This window comes from Ornithorhynchus anatinus, chromosome 8 (genome assembly GCF_004115215.2).
Source record: "Ornithorhynchus anatinus isolate Pmale09 chromosome 8, mOrnAna1.pri.v4, whole genome shotgun sequence".
NCBI lineage: Eukaryota > Metazoa > Chordata > Mammalia > Monotremata > Ornithorhynchidae > Ornithorhynchus > Ornithorhynchus anatinus.
In genome coordinates this window covers 68806386-68830531 of record NC_041735.1, presented here as the reverse complement: position 1 = coordinate 68830531, position 24146 = coordinate 68806386, and the positions used below count along the sequence as shown (strand labels likewise).

Below are 24146 nucleotides of genomic sequence, written 5' to 3'. Positions count from 1 at the left end.
GTACTGAGCGCTGGGGTGGAGACGAGCAAATCGGGTTGGACACACTCCCTGTCCCACGTGGGGCTCGCCGTCTCAATCCCCATTTTTACAGCTGAGGTAACTGAGGCCCAGAGTAGTGAAGTGACTTACCCAAGATCACCCAACAGACAAGTGGAGGAGCCGGGATTAGAACCCATGACCTACTGACTTCCCTGGCCCGGGCTGTAGCCGCTACGCCATGCTGCTTCTCAAATAATACGGATAATAATTGCGATGTTTGTTTAGCGCTTTCTATGTGCCAAGCACTGTTATAAGTGCTGGGGTAGATACAAGCATCCTGGGTTCTAATCCTGCCTTCGCCACTTGTCCGCTGTGTGGCCCTGGGTTCTAATCCCGGCTCCGCCCAGCTGGGTGACTTTAGGCAAGTCACTTAACCTCTGGGTGCCTCAGTTACCTCAACTGTAAAACGGGGATTCACTTCATTCATTCAATAGTATTTATTGAGCGCTTACCATGTACTAAGCGTTTGGAATGTACATTTCGGCAACAGATAGAGACGATCCCTGCCCCACAGCGGGTTCACGGTCTAAACGGGGAAGACGGACAGCAGGGCAAATCAGTGAGTCCCGTATGGGACAACCTGATTACCTTGTATCTACCCCAGAACAGTGCTTGGCACATAGTAAGCGCTTAACAAATATCATCATCATTAGTAGTAGTAGTAATATCATTATTACTCTCTGGGCCTCAGTCCCCTCAGCCGTAAAATGAGGATTATGACTGTGAGCTCCACGTGCGACGGGGACACTGTCCCGCTTGATTGGCTCGTGTCTGCCCAGGCCTTAGTACAGTGCCTGACACATAATAAGCGCTTAACTAATATCATTTAAAAGTAAAAACCAACGTAACAGTGGATGTTCCCCTCCCGGATCAACACGTCCTAGACCGGGGAAATGGGGAGAAACGCTCTGCCCCCCAGCATCACCTCGTGTCGCTGGACCACCTGACTCCCCTCCAGGAAAATAATAATAATTATGGTATTGAAGCGCTTACTATATGCCAAGCATCACTTTAAGAGCTAGATCCACGTTAATCAGGTTGGACACAGTCCCTGTCTCCCATGGGGCTCGCAGTCTCCATCCCCATTTTACAGATGAGGGAACTGAGGCCCAGAGAAGTCCAGTGACTTGTCCAAGCTCGCCCAGGAGACGTGCGGCGGAGCCGGGATTAGAATCCGGGTCCTTCCGACTCCCGGGCCCGGGCTCCATCCGTTAGGCCACACTCCTTCTCAGGATCAAGGGCCACATCCCAGCCACGGACGTGAGACGGGGGAGTCGCCCGGCAAGGCAGTAGGGAGGTCCGGCGGACAGAACGTAGGGCCCAGTGTCCGGACACCCAAGTCCTAGCCCCAGCTCTGCTCCCCTCTAGGCCGTCAGCTCCCTTTGAGGAGAGAATGCGTCTGTTTCTTTTCGTACCGTCCTCTCCCTAGCGCTCTGTACAGTGCTCTGCACACAGTGAGCGCTCAATAAATACAAATGAATGAATGATAGAATGCTCTCCCACACGCTTAGTACAATGTTCCGCACACAGTACGTCACACAGTAAGCGCTCAATAAATACAACTGAATGAATGATAGAATGCTCTCCCACGCGCTTAGTACAATGCTCTGCGCACAATACGTCTCAATAAATACAACTGAATGAATGAAAGAATGCTCTCCCACACGCTTAGTACAGTGCTCTGCACATAGTAAATGCTCAATAAATACCTCAGACAAGTTACCTGACTTTCCAAAGTAAGTGCTCAGTAAATACGATGGATTGATTGACTGGTTGACTGAATGATCTCGGACAAGTTACCTAACTTCTCCGGGCCTCAGTTTCCTCAGCTGTAAAATGGGGAAAAGCTTTTCGTTCATCCATTCGTTCATCCATTCGTATTTATTGAGCCCGTACGGTGTGCGGAACGCTGAACTAAGCGCTTGGAAAGGACAATTCAGCAACAAAAAGAGACCGTCCCTGCCCACAACGGGCTCACATTCTAGAAGGGGGGAGACCGGCATCAAAACGAGTAGAGGGGCGTCAACATCATCGATATTAATAAATAGAATTTTGGTTATATACACATCATTAATATAAATGAATAAAATTGTAGCTATGTACATATATGCACAAGTGCCGTGGGGCGGGGAGGGGGGTAGAGAAGAGGGAGGGAGTCAGGGGGAGCGGAGGAAAAGGGGGGCTCAATCTGGGAAGGCCTCCTGGAGGAGGTGAGCTTCCAGTAGGACTTTGCATCCTCCCTCACCCCTGACGCGGTGAAACCGCTAGAGAGCAAGAACTGCGTCCTACTTAACTTCTCCAGTATCTCCTTCTGCTCATCGATCAATCAGTAGTATTTATTAAGCGCTTTCGGGGTGCAGAACACTGAACTGAGCACCTGGGAGAAGAAAATAGAATTGTGAGATCCGATCCTGCCCTGAAGGAGGTTACCGTCTATTGTGGGCGGAGCACTGTATGGAGCACTGGGGAGAGTATAATAGAGTTACCAGACATGGTCCCCGCCCTGAAGGAGCTTACTGGCCATTGTGGGCAGAGCACTGTACTAGATGCTTGGGAGAGCACAGTAATAATAATAATAATGGCATTTGTTAAGCGCTTACTATGTGCAAAGCACTGTTCTAAGCGCTGGGGAGGATACAAGGTCATCAGGTTGTCCCACGTAGGGCTCACAGTAGAGTTCAGTAGAGTTCGAGGACCTCATAATCTAGATTTGGTATCAAGGAAGTGCTCTAATAAATGCCGTTAGGACTGTAAGTTCCCCTCTAATAATAATGATGGCATTTGTTAAGCGCTTACTCTAGTAGTGATGGTATTTTAAGCGCTTACTATAATGATGATATTTGTTAAGCGCTTACTATGTGTCAAGCACCGTTCTAAGCTCTGGGGGAGATATGAGGTAAGCAGATTGTCCCATGTGGGACAGTCTTAATCCCCATTTTACAGATGAGGTCACTGAGGCCCAGAGAAGTGAAGTGAGTTGCCCAAAGTCACCCAGCTGGCAAGTGGCAGAGCCGGGATTAGAACCCAAGACCTCTGACTCCCAAGTCTCGGACTCTTTCCACTGAGCCACGCTGAGAGAAGCTCTAGAGAAGCAGCGTGGCTCAGTGGAAAGAGCCCCGGCTTGGGAGTCAGAGGTCATGGGTTCGAATCCCGGCTCTGCCACTTGTCAGCTGGGTGACTGTGGGCGAGTCACTTCACTTCTCTGGGCCTCAGTTTCCCTCATCTGTAAAATGGGGATGAAGACTGTGAGCCTCACGTGGGACAACCTGATGACCCTGTATCTCCCCCAGCGCTTAGAACAGTGGTCTGCACATAGTAAGCACTTCACAGATACCAACATCATTGTTATTATTAGAATGTGAGCTCGTTGTGGGCAGGGAATGTGTCTGTTTGTTGTTGTATTGTACTCTCCCGAGTGCTTAGTACGTGCTTTGCACACAGCAAGCGCCCAATAAATACAACTGAATGAATGAATAAAGGGTTACAAGGCTTACTCAAGAGCTCAGTACAGTGCTCTTCACTCAAAAGTCGCTCGGTAAATACCTCTGGTTGATTGATCAGTCCAGTGCTCTGCTTTTAAAGTGCTTAATATGCGTCAGGGACTGTACTAAACTCTGGGATAGATGCGGGATAATCAGGTTGGATACTGTCCCTGTCCCAGATGGGGCTCACTGTCTTCTTCCCCATTTTACAGATGAGGGAACTGAGGCGCAGAGAAGTCAAATGACTTCCCCACGGTCACGCAGTAGACTGTAAGGTCATTGTGGGCAGGGAGTGTGCCTGTTCTATTGTTCTAGCGTTCTCTCACAAGTGCTTAGCACAGTAAACGTTCAGTAAATACGATTGACTGACCGACTGACGAGTGGTGGAGCCGGGATGAGAACGCATCCAGTAAATACCCCTAGTGGGGTGGGGAAGGGGAGGAAGAAGAGGAGAAGGGAGGACGAGGAAGGTGAGGAACTGTACTTTCTAAGAGCTTAGTACAGTGCTCTGCACACAGTAAGCGCTCAGTAAATGAATTGAATAAATAAATTTGATAAATTGAATGAATGAAGGAAGGGAGGAGGAAGAGGATGAGCAGCAGCGGTGGTCGGGGAAGAAGGTTGCTCAGTCTATTTCTCAGCGGCGTCTGAGGCCTGTGGAATGGATGTCCAGAGGTCAGACCCTTGCAGGAACTTGATAATAATAATAACGTTGGTATTTGTTAAGCGCTTACTATGTGCAGAGCACCGTTCTAAGCACTGGGGTAGATACAGGGTAATCAGGTTGTCCCACGTGAGGCTCACAGTTAATCCCCATTTGACAGATGAGGCAACTGAGGCACAGAGAAGTGAAGCGACTCGCCCAAAGTCACCCAGCTGACAAGTGGCAGATCCGGGATTCGAACTCATGACTTCTGACTCCCACCCCCGTGTTCTTTCCACTGAGCCACGCTGCTTCTCCACTTGAGGCGGGGAGTTCATGAGAAGAACCCCATCATCAGTGTGGCTCAGTGGAAAGATCCCGGGCTTGGGAGTCTGACGCCATGGGTTCGAATCTCGGCTCCGTCGCTCGTCAGCTGTGTGACTGCGGGCCGGTCACTTCACTTCTCTGGGCCTCAGTGACCTCATCTGGAAAATGAGGATGAAGACTGGGAGCCGCACGGGGGACAACCCGATGACCCCTGTATCCGCCCCAGTGCTTAGAACAGTGCTCGGCGCATAGCGAGCGCTTACCCACATTATTATTATCATTAAGACTCGATGGATGAGTCGGGGGCCGGCGGAAAGGAGGGGGAGATGCAGCGGGGGTGACTGTGGATGAAGGACGTTCAGTCTACTTCGGGGCGGCGTTAGAGGCCTGGCGTGCGGATGTTCAGACCCCACGGGATGAGAGGAGGGAGGAAGAGGTTCACGGGGAGGACCCCTCCGTTCAGCCTCGGGGGGCCATTCGGGGATGGGGGAGGCTGCTCTCCGGCCCCATGTGGGTTCGGTTAAGACTTCCTCGGTTTCATCCTGGCAGGGAGAGAGGCGGGTGGGAACGTTGGGGGTGGTGGCTGGATCTGGGGGTGGGGATGGCGGGAGTTGGGGGGGGTGGGAGCGGCAGACCCCGCCGCAGCCACATCAAACCCACGACGGTCAGCAGGAACATTTGACACCTTCCCGTTTCGGTGGCCCCCGTCTGCTTTCAATTTGGCTAAATCACTCCCGGCTGGGGACTGTATATTTTCAGTGGCCCCTCCGGGGAACGTGAAGCCGCATCTCGGAGAGCTCGGAGGGGCGGGGGGCTCGCCGGCTTTATAGAGCGGGGGGCCGCCCGCTGGAAGAAGACGTTCGGGGGAGACCGGGAGGGACGGGAAGGAAAAAGGGAGGGCGAGAGGACGGGGTGGCGGGGAGCATGGGGAAGCGGCCTAGTGGAAGGAGCCTGGGCCTAGAAGCCCGAGGCCCTGGGTCCTCTAATCCCGGCTCCGTCGCTGGTCTGAGGTAACTGAGGCAAAGAGAAGTGAAGTGACCGGCCTAAGGTCACACAGCAGGAAAATGGCAGGGCTAATAATGATAATAATAGCTCTTGTTAAGCACTTACTGTGTGCCAAGCACTCTTCTAATCACTGGGGTAAATACGAGTTAATAATTAGAGCATTTCTGAAGCGCTTACTATGTGGCAGGTATCGTACTAAGCGTCGGGATGAATATAAGCGAATCGGGCTGGACGTAGTTTCCCAGTCTCTCCATCCCCATTTTACAGGTGAGGGAATTGAGGCCCAGAGAAGTGAAGTGACTCGCCCAGGGTCACACAGCAGACGAAAGGTGGAGCCGGGATGAAAACTCATGTCCGTCCCATTCCCGGGCCCGTGCTCTTTCCTCTACACCATGCTGTTTCTCTTGGTACTCGTTAAGCATTTACTGTGTATCAAGCACTGTTCTAAGCACTGGGGCAAACACTAGTTAATCAGGTTGGACACAGTCCCTGTTCCACATGAGGCTCCCATTTTACAGATAAGGGAACTGAGGCCCAGAGAAGTGAAATGACTTTCCCGAGGTCACCCAGCAGACAAGTGGCGGGGCCAGGATTAGAACTCAGGTCATCTGAATCGCACGCTGCTTCGCAAGACCTGGGTTGTTTTGACATAGGTGGGATCTGGTGATTTGAATGTCATTTTTTCAACCTATCGACATGGTTTTTGAGGTTTTTTTAATGGTATTTGTTACCGTTAAATGGCTTACTATGTTCTAGGACTGTACTACGCACTGGGGTAGACACAAGTTAATCACGTTGGCCAAAGTCCATGTCTCACGTGAGACTCACAGTCTTCATCCCCATTTCACAGATGAGGGAACTGAAGCTCAGAGGAGTAAAGTGACTTACACAGGGCCCCACAACAAGCAATTGGCAGGGCTGGGATTAATCAATCAATCAATGGTATTTATTAAGCGCTTACAGTGTGCAGAACACTGTACTGAGGGCTTTAGAGAGTACCATATAACAGAGTTGGCAGACGTGTTCCAGGCTCGCAACAGTCTCTCTCTCTATAGGGAGAGACTGATATGGATGTAAATAAATAAATAACATATACGCACATAATGATAATAATGTTGGTATCTGTTAAGCGCTTACTATGTGCAGAGCACTGTTCTAAGCGCTGAGGGAGATACAGGGTCATCAGGTTGTCCCATGTGAGGCTCACAGTTAATCCCCATTTTCCAGATGAGGGAACTGAGGCCCAGAGAATAATAATAATAATGTTGGTATTTGTTAAGTGCTTACTATGTGCCGAGCACTGTTCTAAGCACTGGGGTAGATACAGGGGAATCAGGCTGTCCCACGTGAGGCTCACAGTCTTAATCACCATTTTACAGATGAGGTAACTGAGGCCCAGAGAAGTGAAGTGACTTGCCCACAGTCACACAGCTGACAGGTGGAATTAGAACTCAGGTCCTTCTGACTCCTATCCACTAGGTTACTCTGCTTCTCCCTAGTCCAGCCTGAGTTCCAGAACCCAGGCACTGACCCGTTTCCGTGCTCCTCAAGCCCCTCCGATGTTGCCCCTCCACCTCTGCATCAAACAGAAAGTCCTCGCCAGCTGCCCTTTAGCCCTCAGCCCCCGGCCCCCTCCTACCTCACCTCACTACTCTCCTACTACAGCGTGGCTCAGTGGCAAGAGGCCGGGCTTGGGAGTCAGAGGTCACGGGTTCGAATCCCGTCTCTGCCACTTGTCAGCTGGGTGACTGTGGGCAAGACACTTCACTTCTCTGGGCCTCACTGATCTCATCTGTAAAATGGGGATTAACTGTGAGCCTCACGTGGGACAACCTGTTGACTCTGTAACTACCCCAGCGCTTAGAACAGTGCTCTGCACATAGTAAGCGCTTAACAAATACCAACATCATTATTATTATCATTATTACCACCCAGCTTCACTCCTCTAATGTCAACCTACTCCCTTTGCTTCATTCTCATCTATCTGGCCGCTGACCCCTCGCCCACATCCTGCCTCTGCCTGGAACGCCCTCCGTCCTCGTACCCAACAGGCCCATCACTGCACCCACCTTCGAAGTCTTATTGAAAGCCCATCCCCTCCAAGAGGTCTTCCCTGACTAAGCCCCCCTTTCCTCTTCTCCCACTCCATTCTGTGTCACCTTGACTTTATTCATCCCTCTCCCAGCCCCACGGCACTTAATAATAATAATAGTGGTATTTGTTAAGCGCTTACTATGTGCAAAAGCACTGTTCTAAGCGCTGGGGTAGATACAGTGTAATCAGGTTGTCCCACGTGGGGCTCACAGTCTTCATCTCCATTTTACAGATGGGGTCACTGAGGCACAGAAAAGTTAAGTGACTTGCCCACAGTCACACAGCTGACAAGTGGCAGAGCTGCGATTCAAACCCATGACCTCTGAGTCCCAAGCCCGGGCTCTTTCCACTGAGTCACGCTGCTTCTCTTATGTCTTATGTCTACATCGTTCATTTATTTATTTCTTTACATGTCTATCTCCCTCTCTTGACCGTTAGCTCCTTGTTGGCAGGGAATGTATCTGTTCTATTGTTCTACTATCCTCTCCCAAGAGCTTAGTCCAGTGCTCTGCACAGAGTAAGCGCTCAATAAATAGGATTGACTGAATGACCTCTATCTAGACCGTAAGCTCACTGTGGGCAGGAAATGTATCTGTTCTACTGTCCTCTTCCCAAAGCTTAGTCCAGTGCCCCGCACAGTGTAAGTGCTCAGTAAATAGAATTGACTGAATGACCTCTAGACCGTAAGCTCACTGTGGGCAGAAAATGTGTCTGTTCTATCGTCCTCTCCCAAGAGCTTAGTCCAGTGCTCTGCACAGCATAAGTGCTCAGTAAATAGGTTTGACTGAATGACCTCTAGACTGTAAACTCACTGTGGGCAGGGAATGTAGATGTTCTATCGTCCTGTTCCAAGAGCTTAGTCCAGTGCTCTGCACAGAGTAAGCGCTCAGTATATAGGATTGACTGACTGAATGAATGAGTGGCAGAGTGTCCCTTGGAGAAAGGCAGGGGAGGCAAGCGGGGCCTGATCTTGGCCCCAGGCCCGGTCGGGAGGAGATTCTCAGGGCGGACAGATCGGTGGGAGGCGGGTTCGGGCTGGCACTCGTTTCAGAGGAAGCGGGCCGGGGCAGTCAGTGGGCATAGGGACTACCAGGAGGAGCAGCCGCCTGCCTCTCCCAGCCCGCCTCCGCTCAATCCCTGCCGGGGTTGATCCCCGTGGGGAATCCACAGAGGGAAGAAGTAAGGGCAGCCGAGAGCAGGACCCGGGGGGCAGGAGGAGAAGGAAGAGAGGAAAACTAGAGGGGGAGAAGGAGGAGGAGGAAGGAGAAGAAATGAAAGAGGAGGAAGAGGAAGATGATGAGGGGGAAGGAGAGGGAGGGGAGGAGAAGAAGGATGTGGAGGGGCAGTTTAGACTATGAGCCTGTCATTGGGCAGGAATGGCCTCTATCTGTTGCCAAATTGTCCAGTCCAAGCGCTTAGTCCAGTGCTCTGCACATAGTAAGCGCTCAATAAATACTATTGAATGAAAGGAAAAAGAAGAGAAAGAGGAGAGGCAGAAAGAGAAGGAAAAGTAGAGAAAGAGGAGGAAGGAAGGATGAAGGAGAAGGAGGAGGGTAGGGGGCAGGGAGAGGAGGGATAGGAAGCAGAGGAGGGGCAGAAAGAGGAGAAGGAAACTAGAAAAAGAGGAGAGGATGAAGGACAAGGAGGAAGAGGGTGAGGGGCAGGGGGTGGGACAAAGAGGAGAAGGGGGAAGAGCAAGAGGAGAAGAAGGAGGAGGAAGAGCAGGAGAAGGGGGGATGAAAGAGGAGGAGGAGGGAGAGGAGAAGGAGGGAGCAACTTATGGGCGAGAAACGTATCTACCATCTCTGTTACATTGTCCTCTCCCAAGTGCTTAGTACAGGGCTCTGCGTACAGTAAGCACTCAATAAATGCCATTGATTAAGAGTAGTAAAAGCAGTAGTATTAGCAGCTACTATTACTACTTATAATAATTACTACTGATGGTGGTATTTGTTAAGCGCTTACTACATGCAGAGCACTGTTCTAAGCGATGGGGTAGATACAAGTTAATCAGTTTGGACGTAGTCCCTGTCCTATATGGGGCTTACCTTCTTATTCTCCATTTTACAGATGAAGGAACTGAGGCTCAGAGATGTGAAGTGGCTTGCCCAAGGACACACAGCAGCCTCGTGGCGGGGCCGGGATCAGAACCCAGGTCCTTCTGACTCCCAGGCCTGGGCTCTATCCACTAAAGCACACTGCTTCTCACACTGCAGCAGTAGAAATAGTAAGTAACTGTAGAAGCCGCAGCAGTAATAATAATAATAATAATAATGGTATTTATTAAGCACTTACTTTGTTCCAAGCACTGTTCTTCATCCAGGGGAAGACACAAGTTAATCGAGCTGGACCCAGTCCCTGTCCCACAAGGGGCTGGCACTCTTAATCCCCATTTTCTGGAGGAGGTAACTGAGGCATAGAGAAGCAACGTGACTTGCCCAAGGTCACACAGCAAACCCAGATCCTCCTGACTCCCAGGCCCGTGTTCCAGCCACTCGGCCACACTGCTTCCTAATAGCAGTAGAAGTCGTAGTAAACAAAAATAATAATTCTGGTATTTGTTAAGCTCTTCCTACGTGCCAGGCACTAGACTAAGCGCTGGGGTGGATACGACCGAATCGGGTTAGACACAGTCCCGGTCCCACACGGGGCTCCCGGTGTCAACTTCCATTTTGCCGATGAGGCAACTGAGGCCCAGAGAAGTGAAGCGACTTGCCCAAGGTCTAAGCACGTGGTTTCTAATCCCCGCTCCGCCCCTCGTCCGCTGCACGGCCTGGAACAAATCACTTCACTTCTATGTGCCTCAGTTCCCTCACCCGGACAATGAGGATTAAGACTGTGAGCCCCACGAGGGTGAGGGACTGTGTCCAAACCCATTATTTTGTCTCTCCCCCAGCGCTTAGAACAGTGCTGGACCCATAGTAAGCGCTTGACAAACACCATCTTCCTTATTAATATCATTATCATCTCCGGCAAAGACTCACGCGTTCTCACCCGGCAGCGCGTGGGGACCCGGATCCGTTAAGTGACGTTCTGATTAATAATGACGAATCAATTGTTATTCATTAGGTTACCCAGAGGAGAGACTCGTTCTGATTCTGGGTCAGGAGACACGGCTAATTACCCTAACGAAGCATTCATGTGGGAATAGAGGGGGATGTCTAGAAAGTCATCTCACAGGAGGACGGCAGGACTGTATCGGGCCCGGCGGGGGTCGGGGGCTTTTGAAAGCACATCACTTTCTCCAGTTTATCTGGGGAGGAGGGAGATTGCTGCTGTTATTATTAATAATAGTAACAATAATAATGATATTTGTTAAGCGCTTACTATGTTTCTCTTCTAAGCCCTGAGGTAGATACAAGGTAATGAGGTTGGAAACAGTCTAAGAATAATGATAATAATAATAGTTAATGGAGGAATTTGTTCAGTGCTTACTATGTGCCAAGCACTGTTCTAACTGCTGAAGTAGATACAAGGTAATCAGGTTGATAATAACAATAATAATAATGATCGTTGTGGTATTCGTTAAGTGCATACTATATGCCAAGCTCTGTTCTAAGCGCCTTCCCCACCCCAGAGGGTGGGGAACCTTTCAATCAATCAGTGGTATTTATTGAGCCCTTACTATGTGCAGAGCACTGTACTAAGACTTTGGGACAGGACAATAAATCAGAATTAGTAGACACTTTCCCTGCCCACAACGAGCTTCCGGCCTAGACGTCTTTACCACAGTGTTGCTGTCACTTCATGCGATTTCCAGGGGGCATCCACTGGGGTCCCCATTCCTCAGAGGGAGATAATAACCATAATAATTGTGGTCTTTGTTAAGCATTCACTATGTGCCAGGCACTGCTCTAAGCACTGGGCCGCAGAGAAGCAAATTGGGTTGGACACGATCCCTGGCCCTCGTGGAGCTCCCAGTCTTAATCCCCATTTTCCAGATGGGGGAACTGGACCGAAGAAGCGAAGTGACTCGGCCAAGGTCACACAGCAGACAGCGGCGAGGCCGGGATTAGAACTTTCTGACTCCGAGGCCATGAGGCCAACCTACCTCGATGGAACATGGATGGGAGATGGAATTGGAGTCCCTCTGTCCTTTGGGGATTGGGAGGACTGATGCTAGGCTGATCTGTCACCCACATGTCCAGTCCTAGGAAAGGGCCAAAGTCCCTCCCCTCATGAGAGGGCTGGGGGCAGGACCCTTTGCCTTTGCAAAGGGAGGCAAATAATCAAATAATCACACCTCAGATCTGAAGAGAACCTTTATTTGTCCCAAACTCTTTTGCACCAGTTAATAATAATAATAATGGTATTTGTAAGCGCTTATTATGTCCCGGGCACCGTTCTAAGCGCTGGGGTAGGTACAGTGTAATCGGGTTGGACACAGTCCCTATCCCACGTGGGGCTCACAGTCTTAATTCCCATTTTACAGATGAGGGAACCGAGGCACAGAGAAGTGAGGTGGCTTGCCCAAGGTCACTCAGCAGATGAGTGGCAGAGGGGGATCAGAACCCATGATCTTTTGACTCCCAGGCCCGGGGTCTGTGCACTAGACCAAGCAGCTTTCACATTTCACGACATCCCTGGGAGGGGCGGAGAGAGTCCGGGATCGTCGTCCTCATTTTACGAAGGAGGAAACTGAGGCCCGGAGTGGTGAAGTGACCTGACCGAGATCACACAGCAGATCAGTGATGGAGTCGGGATTAGAACGCCGTCTCCTGACTCCCAGACCTGTGCTCTTTCCACCAGGCCCTACCTTTTAAAAATGACTGTGGTATTTGTTAAAATCTTACTCTGTGCCAGGCACTGTACTAAGGGCTGGGGTGGCGACAAGCAAATCAGGTTGGATACGGTCCCCGTCCCATGTGGGGCTCACAGTCTCAATCCCCATTTCACAGATGAAGTAACTGAGGCCCAGAGAACTGAAGCGACTTGATCAAGGTCACACAGCAGACGACTGGCCAAGTCAGGATTAAAACCCATGACCTTCTGACTCCCAGGCCCGTGATCTAGCCGTGTAGCTTCTCTGCATGTCATGACATGCTGTACCCAAACCCCGGGAGAGCCTGGACAGCTGGTTCTTCTTCCTTGCCCCACAGAAAGCCCCTCGACCCATCTGAAGGCCTCAGCTTTGTCTTCCACCTCCTCCGACCTCTGCAATCCTCCCAGCAATCCACTTCCCCAGAGATCATTTCGAAAAAGGAACCCCCAAAACCCCCAAAAGATCAGGAGTCTTTCAGACTCCTCAGCACCGTACGCGTCGGCTCAACTGTATATATCTTCATCACCCTATTTATTTTGTTTAATGAGACGTACATCACCCTGATTCTATTTAGTTGCCATTGTTTTTATGAGATGTTCTTCCCCTCGACTCTGTTTATTGCCATCGTTCTTGTCTGCCCGTCTCCCCCGATTAGACCGTAAGCCCGTCAAAGGGCAGGGACTGTCTCTATCTGTTGCCGATTTGTCCATTCCAAGCGTTTAGTACAGTGCTCTGCACATAGTTAGCGCTCAATAAATACTATCGAATGAATGAATGAAGACGGCCCATCCGTGCCTTCATTTTGAAAGTCGGTGCATTCGGCTGTGAATTTTTTTTTTGTTTTATGGTATTCTTAAAGCATTCGGCTGTGTATTTTCTGTTTTTTATAGTATTTGTTAAGCCCTTACTGTGTGTCAGGCACTGTACTAAGCGCTGGGGTAGATCTAAGCTAACGAAGTTGCCCCAAATCCCTGTCCCACCAGGGGCTCCCAATCTTGAAACAATAACCTCACAACACCACGCCTTCTTCCTTCCCTTCGACAGCGTCGGCTAGTCCCGCCTCGATCTCTCCCTCTCCCAGGAGTTCCGAGGCAGCGAGGATATCCCGAAGAGGAGTTCATTCCAGAGGACGGAGACAGGCTTCCCCCAGATGGTGCTCGCCCTTTCAGCGCTCAAGGAAGCTGTAAAATTGAATAGAGTGAGAGGTTAAATGAGCCATTGGAGAATTCTTTTTAATGGTATTTGTTAAGTGCTTACTATGTGCCAGGAACTGTACTAAGCGCTGGAGTAGATACAAGCTAATGAGGTTGGACGCCGTCCCTGTCCTACATAGGGCTCACAGTCTTAATCCCCATTTTCCAGATGAGGGAATTGAGGCCCAGAGGAGTGAAGTGACTTGCCCGAGGTCACCCAACAGACAAGCGGTCGAGCCGACATTAGAACCCAGGTCCTTCTCCCTCCAGGCCCGGGCTCTATCCACTAGGCCACGCTGGGGCTCCCCTGAGAATTGGGGGTACAGTGCTCTGCACACAGTAAGCACTCCATAAATATGACTGAATGTAAGAAAGCACCATGGTTGATGGACTTTTCAGGTAAGGGAAAACATTCACGGGGATTTGAACCCAGATCCTTTTGACTCCTGGGCCTGTGCTCTATCCACTAGGCCGGGCTGCTTCTTCACAGTTCACGGGAGACCCACCGAGACATCTCCCCTCCAAGGGGAGCTTCCCTTCTAATGTGGAGAGACAGACTTAGAGAGTAATCAGAATAATTAAATTGACAGAACGGTTGATTATACATGTCTATAAACTTAATTACGGGAGGAGGATAGAATGCATATCACAATAATAATTATGGCATTTAAGTGATAAGTACTGTGCTGGGCACTGGGGTACATACAGGGAAATCGGACTGGACACAGTCCCTGTCCCACTTGGGGCTCCCAGTCTCAATCCTCTTTTTACAGATGAGGGAACCGAGGCACGGAGAAGTGAAGGGAAGGCAGATGAGTGGCGGAGCCGGAATTAGAACCCTTGACCTTCTGACTCCCAGGTCTGTGCTCTATCCACTATGCCAAGCTGCTTCTCTGTATCTACCCCAGCGCTTAAAGCAGCGCTTTATACATCTGTATATGTACTGTATATATCTTCATTACCCTATTTATTTTGTTAATGAGATGTACATCACCTTGATTCTATTTAATTGCTATTGTTTTAATGAGATGTTCTTCCCCTCGATTCTATTTATTGCCATTGTTCTTGTCCGTCCGTCTCCCCCGATTAGACCGTAAGCCCGTCAAACGGCAGGGACTGTCCCTATCTGTTACCGATTTGTCCATTCCAAGCGCTTAGTCCAGTGCTCTGCACATAGTAAGCGCTCAATAAATACTATTGAATGAATGAATGAATGCTTGACACATAGTAAGCATTTAACAAATATTTATTATGACACCCTGTTCAAAGAAGTGCTTAAAACAGTTCTTGACACATAGTAAGCCTTTAACAAATGTTATTATTATTATGACACCCTGCCCGAAGACGTTAACAAGAATATTGACTGGGGGAGAAGAAGGGAAGGTCTTTGGGCCAGGGGAGTCCTGTGGCGGACCCCACTGTGGAGGAAGTTGGGGCTAATAACAATAATAATAATAATGTTGGTATTCGTTAAGCACTTACTATGTGCAGAGCACTGTTCTAAGCGCTGGGGTAATCACTTTGTCCCACGTGAGGCTCACAGTTAATCCCCCTTTTACAGATGAGGTAACTGAGGCACCGAGAAGTGAAGTGACTTGCCCGCAATCACACAGCTAAGTGGCAGATTGGGATTCGAACCCATGACCTCTGACTCCCAAGCCCGGGATCTTTCCACTGCGTCACGCTGCTTAATAATTGTAGTATTTGATAAGCGCTTACTATGTGCCAGCCACTGTACTAAACTCTGGGGAGGACACAGGCAAATCGGATTGGATTTGCTGTCCCACATGGGGCTCACAGTCTTCATCCCCATTGTAAAGGTGAGGTAACTGAGGCCCAGAGAAGTAAAGGACTTTCCCCAGGTCACCCACCAGATAGGTGGTGGAGCCGAGATCAGAACCCAGGTCCTTATGACCTCCAGGCCCGGGTTCTATCCACTAGGACTACACCGCTTCACCAAGCGGAGAGAGACCAGTGGTCTCACGGACATGGGGTGTCGGCAAGGCGGGGAGGGGAGAGAGAAAGTGAGAGAGCCAAGAGGAGGAGGCTCCATCCTCTTTTCAAGGGAAGTGGCACCCAGGGAGTGTGAGTTTTCGAGATGACAGATAGGAAAATATGACGGGTTCTTGGCGGATTTTGGAAAAAATACAAAGTGCTATATACGTCCTCGGGATCACCAGCGAGGAGAGCCAAAAGAAACCCCAAAATCGCATTCCTGGGAGATGAGGAGGGTAATGGAATAACCAGGAACGCCAGAGAGACAAGGGCGAGGTGAAGACATCGGGAAGCTAGGCAGCAAGTATCGCTCAATCGGTTGTATTTATCGAGCGCTTCCTCTGTGCAGAACACCGCACTAAGCCTTGGGAGAGTACAGTAAAGCCGTGTTGGACACGTTCCCTGCCCACGACAAGCTTTCAGTCGAGAGGGAGGCAACGGAACCTAGCGGGAAGCTGTTGGGATAGGGAGGAGACCCGGGTTCCGGTTCTATCTCTGCCCCCCGGCCTGCTGGGTGACCTGGGACAAGTCGCTTGACCTCTCTGGGCCTCCGTCACCTCCTCTCTACACAGGGGATAAGTTCCCCGTTCTCCCTGCCTCTTAGGTTGTTCATTCTTTCATTCATTTATTCATTCTACCAATCAGTCGTCTTTACTGAGTGCTTACTGTGTGCAGAGCACTGAACTAAGCACTTGGGAGGGTACAAAATAAAAATAAACCGACACATTCCCTACCCTCAGTGAGCTTACAGTCTAGAGGAGCGACAGACATTAATAGAGATAAATAAATGAGAGATCTGGACGTAAGTGGTGTGGGGCTGGGAGGAGGGGATGAATAAAGGGAGCGAGGCAGGGCGATGATAAAGGGATGGGGGGGAGAGGAAAGGAGGGTGCAGTCAGGGAAGGCCTCTAGGAGGAGATGGACCTTCACTAAGGCTTTGAAGAGCATAAGCCCTGTGTGAGACAGGGACTGATCTGATTATCTTGTCTCCGGCGCACTTCATAAAAACCCAGAATTCATTCAATTCGTTCATTCGATCGTATTTATTGAGCGCTTGCTGCGGGCGAAGCAACTAAGTGCTTGGGAGAGTACGGAATTATGTTTTTTCATAGTTTAGTGGGGCACGAAATAACCCTCAAAGCCCCAGAGGAGAGGGAAGGTGGAAGCAGGACTGACGGCCTGGAGGCCGAGAGGAGCTGAGGAGAAAGGGGGTGGAGGAAAAAGAAGGAGCAGCAAAAGAGAAAACTCTCCCCTTCTTTCTCCGGCTTCCACTTCGGGAAAACCGATTAAGGTCGGCGTGGGGGGCCTTGAGCCGTGAACAAGCAGGGAGGGCTGGGGCTAAGAGGAGGGAAGGCCTAGCCGCCCCAGTGATAGACGGTAGAGGAGCAGGATGAAGACACCATGTCTTCATGGAGAAGCAGCGTGGCTCAGTGGAAAGAGCACGGGCTTTGGAGTCAGGGCTCATGAGTTCGAATCCCAGCTCTGCCACTTGTCGGCTGTGTGACTGTGGGCGAGTCACTTAACTTCTCTGTGCCTCAGTTCCCTCATCTGTAAAATGGGGATGAAAACTGTGAGCCCCACGTGGGACAACCTGATTCCCCTATGTCTACCCCAGCGCTTAGAACAGTGCTCGGCACATAGTAAGCGCTTAACAAATACCAACATTATTATTATTATTATTATGTTGTTGGCGGTGCTGGCGCGGACGCTGTGGTCCTGTCATTGGCGGGGCTGATGGGGATAAAGATGCCACGTTGTCCGCGGTGCCGATGGGACTGGTGGTGGTTCTGTCGACTGTGAGCCCGTCAAAGGGCAGGGACTGTCTCCATCTGTTACGGATCTGTCCATTCCAAGCGCTTACTACAGTGCTCTGCACCTAGTAAGCGCTCAATAAATGCTATTGAATGAATGAATGAATGTCATTGGCGATGTTAACGGAGATGAAGATGATTTATCAAGCAAAAACTCCTCCCTCTTGGCTTCAAAGTTGTCCATCCCCGGCCCCCTCCTACCTCATCTGCCTTGTCTCCTCCTCCATCCCACCCCGCACGCTCCGCTCCTCTGCCGCCGCTCACCTCCTCACCGTCCCCCGTTCTCTCCTGTCCCGCCGTCGACCCCCGGCCCCCGTCCTCCCGCTGTCCCGGAATGCCCTCCCTCCTCACCTCTGCCAAACTAACTCTTTTCCCCTCTTCAAAGCCCTACTGAGAGCTCACCTCCTCCAGGAGGCCTTCCCACACTGAGCCCCCCTTTTCCTCTGCTCCTCCTCCCCTCCCCATCGCCCCGACTCCCTCCCTCAGCTCATCCCCTATATCACTCCAGAGCACTTGTGTATATATACACATATTTATTATTCTATATAGTTTATTAATGATGTGTATATATCCACAATTCTATTATTGTTGCTACTGATGCCTGTCTACTTGTTTTGTTTTCTATCTTCCCCCTTCTAGACTGTGAGCCCATTGTTGGGTAGGAATTATCTCTATTTGTGGCCAAATTGTACTTCCCAAGCGCTTAGTAGAGTGTTCTGCGCACAGTGAGCACTCAATAAATTCGATTGAACGAATTGAATGAATGCCAGTTTTTGGTGATGCAGGTGGGGAGGATGGCAGTAGGCTGTGCTGCTGGCCATAATGTAGGGGAATTGGTGATGAGTGAAGTTCATTTGGGAAATTCACTTAATATCTCTGGGCCTCAGTTTCCTCATCTGTAAAAGAGAGATGAAATACCTGTTCTCATTCCCCCTTAGACTCTCACTGACCTCTCTCCCGCATCCTACCTCTGGGCTGGAAAGCCCTCCCTCCTCGTTTCCGACGGATGATTAATCTCTTCCCCTTCAAAAGCTAATTGCAGGCCCACCTCCTCCCTGAGGCCTTCCTTGCCTGCGCCCTCCTTTCCTCTTCTCCCGCTCCCTCCGCCGTCACCCTGTCTCGCTCCCTTCATCTCCTCCCCGCACAGCTCCACAGCACTTATGTTCATATCTGCAATCTACTTATATTCATACTCACGTCTGTCTTACCCTCTAGACTGTGAGCTCAGTATGGTCAGGGAATGTGTCTGTTTAATGTTTTTTTGCACTCCCCAAGCGCTTAGTACAGTGCTCTGCACCCAATAAGCACTCAATAAATATGGTCGATTGAATGAGTGAATGAATTAGACTGTGAACTCTGCTAATCTCGGCTCTGCCGCTTGTCTGCTGTGTAACCTTGGGCAAACCATTTAACTTTTCTGGGTCTCAGTTACCTCATCCGTAAAAATGATGATTAAGACTGTGATCCCCATGTGGGATAGGGAAGCGTCCAACCTGATCAGCTTACATCTATCCCAGAGTTCAGTACAGTGCCTGGCACGTGGTGAGCGCTTAACAAGTATGAGAGCAGAAAAAAAACCCTCCAAAAACCCATGTGTGATCTGATTGTATTGTATCTACCCCAGCACTTAGGATGATGTTTGATAAATGTTTAGCGCACATCCAGAACCGAATGCCTCATCTTTCCATCCAAATCCTCCCTCCCTCTGACTTCCCCATCACTGTAGACAACACTGCCCTCCTCCCTGTCTTACAAGCCCAGAATCTCAGCATTATCCAAGACTTATCTCTCTCAGTCAACCCACGTATTGTCTGTCCCCAAATCCCGTCTTTTCCACCGTCACACCGTCGCTGGACTCCACCCTTTCTTCTCCATCTAAACCGTTACTACCCTGATCCAAGTATTTGTCGTGATCCTTGACTAACCACTGCATCGCCCTCCTCTCTGACCTCCCGGCCTCCTGTCTCTCCCGACTCCAGTCCACACTTCACTCTGCTGCCCGGATTATTTTCCTAAAAAAAGAAAAAAAAGTTCAGTCACGTCTCTCCCCTCCTCAAGAACCTCACGGGGCGCACAGTCTAAGTCGGGTAGAAAAGGACAACAGTTAGCGAATCCCCACTATACAGGTGAGGAAACGGACCCCAGGAGGTTAAGTAACTTGCCCCATTATCCATCCCAACGCTTAGTACAGTATCTGTCACTTAGCAAGCACTTAAATATTATTAGGAAAAAAAAAGATTACCTTGTATCCACCCCAGAGATTAGAACAGTGCTTGACACATACAAAGCACTTAATTTATCATCGTAATAATAATACTAAGAGATTTGGATTGATGGTCACATGGTAGACTGTAAGCCCATCGATGGGCAGGGATTGTCTCTGTTGTCGAATTGTACATTCTGAGCGGTTAGTACAGTGCTCTGCACATAGTAAGCACTCAATAAATGCCACTGAATGAATGGTAGACTCCCCTGATTCGGTTCCCTCCCCCAGCCCCCCAGCTCTCCCAAATCAAGACTGAAGGTGTTTAAAATTTATTTTAATACCTGCCTCCCCCTGAGGACTGTAAGCTCCTTCCATGCAGGGATCAAGTCTACCAGCTCTGTTGGTTTTTTAAAATTATTATTATTGTTATTAATAATGATAAATGTATTTGTTAAGCACTTACTATGTGCCAGGCTGTGTACTAAATACTGGGGTGGATGCAAGCAAATAACAATAATAACGATGGCATTTTGTTAAGCACTATGTGCCAAGCACTGTTCTTAGCGCTGGGGGAGATACAAGGCATTAAGATTGTCCCACGTGGGGCTCACAGTCTTAAATCCCATTTTACAGATGAGGTCACTGAGGCCCAGAGAAGTGAAGTGACTTGCCCAAAGTCACACCGTTGACAAATGGCGGAGCCGGGATTTAAACCCATGACCTCCTGACTCCCAAGCCCAAGCTCTATCCACTACGCCACGCTGCTTCTCATTTTACTTTCATTTATCTTTCATTTTACTGCTTATTTTAATTTCCCAAGTGTGCAGTACAGTGCTCTGCACACTATAATCGCTCAGTTAATACCACTTAGTCATTCAATCATATTTATTGAGCGCTTACTGTGTGCAGAGCACTGTACTAAGCGCTTGGAATGGACAATTCACCATCAGATAAAGACAAATCCCTGCCAACAACCGGCTCTAAAGTGGGCGAGACTCACCAACGGGTCACTTCTTTGGGGAGCCTGCCCCCCTCTAGACTCTGAGCTCCTTCTGGGCATGAATTGTCACTCATTGTTATATTGTACTTTCCCAAGTGCTCCGTACAGTGTTCTGCACACGGTAAGCGCTTAATAAATACGATTGAATCAATGAGTGTAGACACTCTTCCCACCCTCCTTGTATGACTAACTCACATACAGGTCCCTTCTTAGGCTAATTTAGACGGTTGATCCTTCTGTCCCGTGCAAACCCACATCCGGGGCATTTCTTTGGCCAGTGTAGACACTTCCCCCTTGGCTCGTTTCCTTCTCCTCCCCTCAGCACTGTGCTCATTTGTATATATTATTTATTACCCTATTTATTTTGTTAATGAGGTGTCCATCCTCTTGATTCTATTTATCTTGATGATGTTGTCTTCTTTTTGTCTTGTTCCGTTTTGCTTTGCTGTCTGTCTCTCCCATTTAATAATAATGTGGTATTTGTTAAGCACTTACTATGTGCAGAGCACTGTTCTAAGGGCTGGAGTAGATACAGAGTAATCAGGTTGTCTCCCGTGAGGCTCACAGTCTTAATCCCCATTTTCCAGATGAAGGAACTTAGGCCCAGAGAAGTGAAGTGACTCGCCCACAGTCACCCAGCTGCCAAGTGGCGGAGCCGGGATTCAAACCCATGACCTCTGACTCCCAAGCCCGGACTCTTTCCACTGAGCCACGCTGCTTCCTAGACCGTGAGCCCGTCATTGGGCAGGGATGGTCTCTAACTGTTGCCGAATTGCCCATTCCAAGCGCTTAGTACAGTGTTCTGCACATAGTAAGCGCTCAATAAATACTATCGAATGAATGAATGAACTTCCCACGCTATGAACAGGTCATTTTTTTGGCCAGTGCGGACACCCCCGCAATCTGTATTATGCAACTCTGACAAAGAGGTCCTCCCCAGAACCCAGGGCAGTGAGAATTGTCCAGCAACTGGGGTGGGGAGCGAGCAGCGGGACGGAGAAGCAGCGTGGCCTAGTAGCTAAAGCGTGGGCCCGGGAGTCAGAAAGACCTGGGTTCTAATCCCAGCTCTGCCGCTTGTCTGTGTGACCTTGGGGAAGTCACTTCACTTCTCTGGGCCTCATTTCCCTCATCTATAAAATGGGGATTAAGATTGTGAGCCCCAGGTGGGACAGGGACTCTGTCCAACCTGATTAAATTGTATCTACCCCAGTGCTTAGAACAGTGCTTTGGACATAGTAAGCGCTTAACAGTCAATCATCGGTCAATCATATTTATTGAGTGCTTACTGTGTGCAGAGCACTTTACTAAGCTCTTGGGAAAGTACGATATAACAGTATAACAGACAAATACCACATTTATTACTATTATCATTATTATTATTTATTATTACTATTATAAGCAGTGTGGCATAGTGGAAAGAGCCGGGCTTGGGAGTCAGAAGACGTGGGTTCTAATCCTAGCTCCGCCACTTGTCTGTTGTGTGTCCTTGGTCAAGTCACTTCATTTTCTGGGCCTCTCTTACCTCATCTGGAAAATGGGGATTAAAAGTGTCAGCCCCACGTGGGACAACCTGATTACCCTGTATCTACCCCAGCGCTTAGAACAGTGCTTGGCACGTAGTAAGCGCTTAACAAATTCCATAATTATTATTATCATTCCGCAGCCGAGGGGAATGAGCCCTATCCAGGAGTCACGGAGGAGCGAGGCAGCTTTTTCCAGCAGACCCTGTAGTCCAGAACCCCGCCCTGTGTTCATTCATTCATTCAATAGTATTTATTGGGCGCTTACTATGTGCAGAGCACTGTACTAAGCGCTTGGAATGGACAAATCGGCAACAGATAGAGACGGTCCCTGCCCATTGACGGGCTCACGTTCTCCCTGACTCTCCCCAGTGACCCGGCATGGACCACCCGGCACCCCTGACTCTCCCTTCTCCATCCTTAATCTCCCCCAGTGACCCAGCACGGACCATTCAGTGCCCCAGATTCTCCTCCCCTGTCCACCCCTGATTTTCCCCTGTGGCCAAGCCCAGAGAACCCTGTCCCCCGCCGGACAGCTCAGGGGATGTCGGGGTGGCAGAGACCTTGCTCGAGAACCCAGAGAACCCCAAACTTGCCGAAAGAGAGGCCTCAAAACAGCTGGTGGGCCCTGTCCCCTTCTCCCCCCGGCCCGTTCTCCAAGGCCTCGCCCCACGGGCCCCGGCGCTCTCGCCCGGGCCTTGCCCCACGGGACCAACCCCCCAACCCCCAGGAGAAATGAGAGGGGATTTCTGTGGTCACCGCCAAGTTAATAGCCAAACCAGATCCGGGCTGGCCCATTAGCTGGAATGTCTGGGTCAGCCTGCCCTGGTCTGCAGTGGGTCAGCCTGGAGCCGGGCCTGGGGCGGGGGGCGGCGAGGGGCCGCCTCAGAGAGGTAAAGCCGGAGACGGGGAGGAAGAGGAGGCACGGATGAGCAGGACCCCCGGGAGGGAACTCAGGCGGGAGCACTGAGTGGGAGCATAGAACATGAGGTAGGAGCAGGGAGCGGAAGCGGAGCAGAGTGTGCGAACGGGAAGCAGGGGGTGGAAGCCCAGAACAGAGAATGGCAGCAGGGGGTGGAAGCAGGAGGTGGAGCACAGGGTGGGGGGGTAGAGAAGGGGGGCTCTGCCAGCAGCAGGATTATTCATTTCATTCAATCGTCTTTACTGAGCGCTTACTGTGTGCAGAGCACTGTACTAAGCACTTGGGAAAGTACGATTATAAACAGTGATATTCCCTGCCACGAGAGCTCCCGGGCTAGAGGGATCTGGTGTCTGTGTGCGTGTGTGTGTGTGTGCGCGAGTGAACGGGTGACTGAGCGTGCAAGTCAATGTGGGTATCTATGTGAGTATACGTGAACGTGTCGGGGGGGACCTCTCGGCATGTGTGAGCACAAGTGCGTATGTGATGAGTGGATGAGGATGCTTGTGTGGGTATAGGCAAATAGGCAGGGGGGTGAGTGTGCACATGAGTGAGCATGTGATGGGGTGTGTGAGTGTGAGTATATGTGAACAGGGACACGGGGGCTGGGTGTGTATGTGAATGCGCACAAGTGAGCATGCGACTGAGTGTGTGAGCAGATGTGGGTACCTGTGTGAGTATATCTGAATGTGTTTGTGTGGGGGAAGTGTGTTTGTGTATGTGTGTGTGTTTGAATAGTTGCAGTTGCTTTCACGGGCAGCTCTGGAAGATAGAAATGGGGCAAGCAGCGTGGCTCAGTGGAAAGAGCATGGGCTTTGGAGTCAGAGGTCTTGGGTTCTAATTCCCGATCTGCCACTTGTCAGCTGTGTAACTGTGGGCAAGTCACTTAACTTCTCCGTGCCTCAGTTCCCTCATCTGGAAAATGGGGATGAAGACTGTGAGCCCCACGTGGGACAACCTGATTCCCCTGTGTCTACCCCAGCGCTTAGAACAGTGCTCCGCACATAGTAAGTGCTTAACAGATACCAACATTTTGGGCCTTTTGAAGAAATACAAAGTAACACACCCTGCACACAGTAATCTGTAAAAGTATCTTTCACCCTGGACACCAGGGGTCTCCCCTGTCAATCACCGCTGGAGTGAGGTTCTA

General features: G+C 50.1%; 1 long non-coding RNA gene across 1 annotated transcript in view; it reads right to left on the bottom strand.

Moving 5' to 3' along the window:
- Window positions 1-13062: 13062 nt before the first annotated feature.
- LOC114813690 overlaps window positions 13063-24146 on the bottom strand; it is a 39749-nt gene continuing 28665 nt past the window's right edge. The window contains exon 3 of the long non-coding RNA XR_003761414.1: window positions 13063-13533. This is a non-coding gene — a long non-coding RNA (uncharacterized LOC114813690). The remainder of the gene's footprint in view (window positions 13534-24146) is intronic.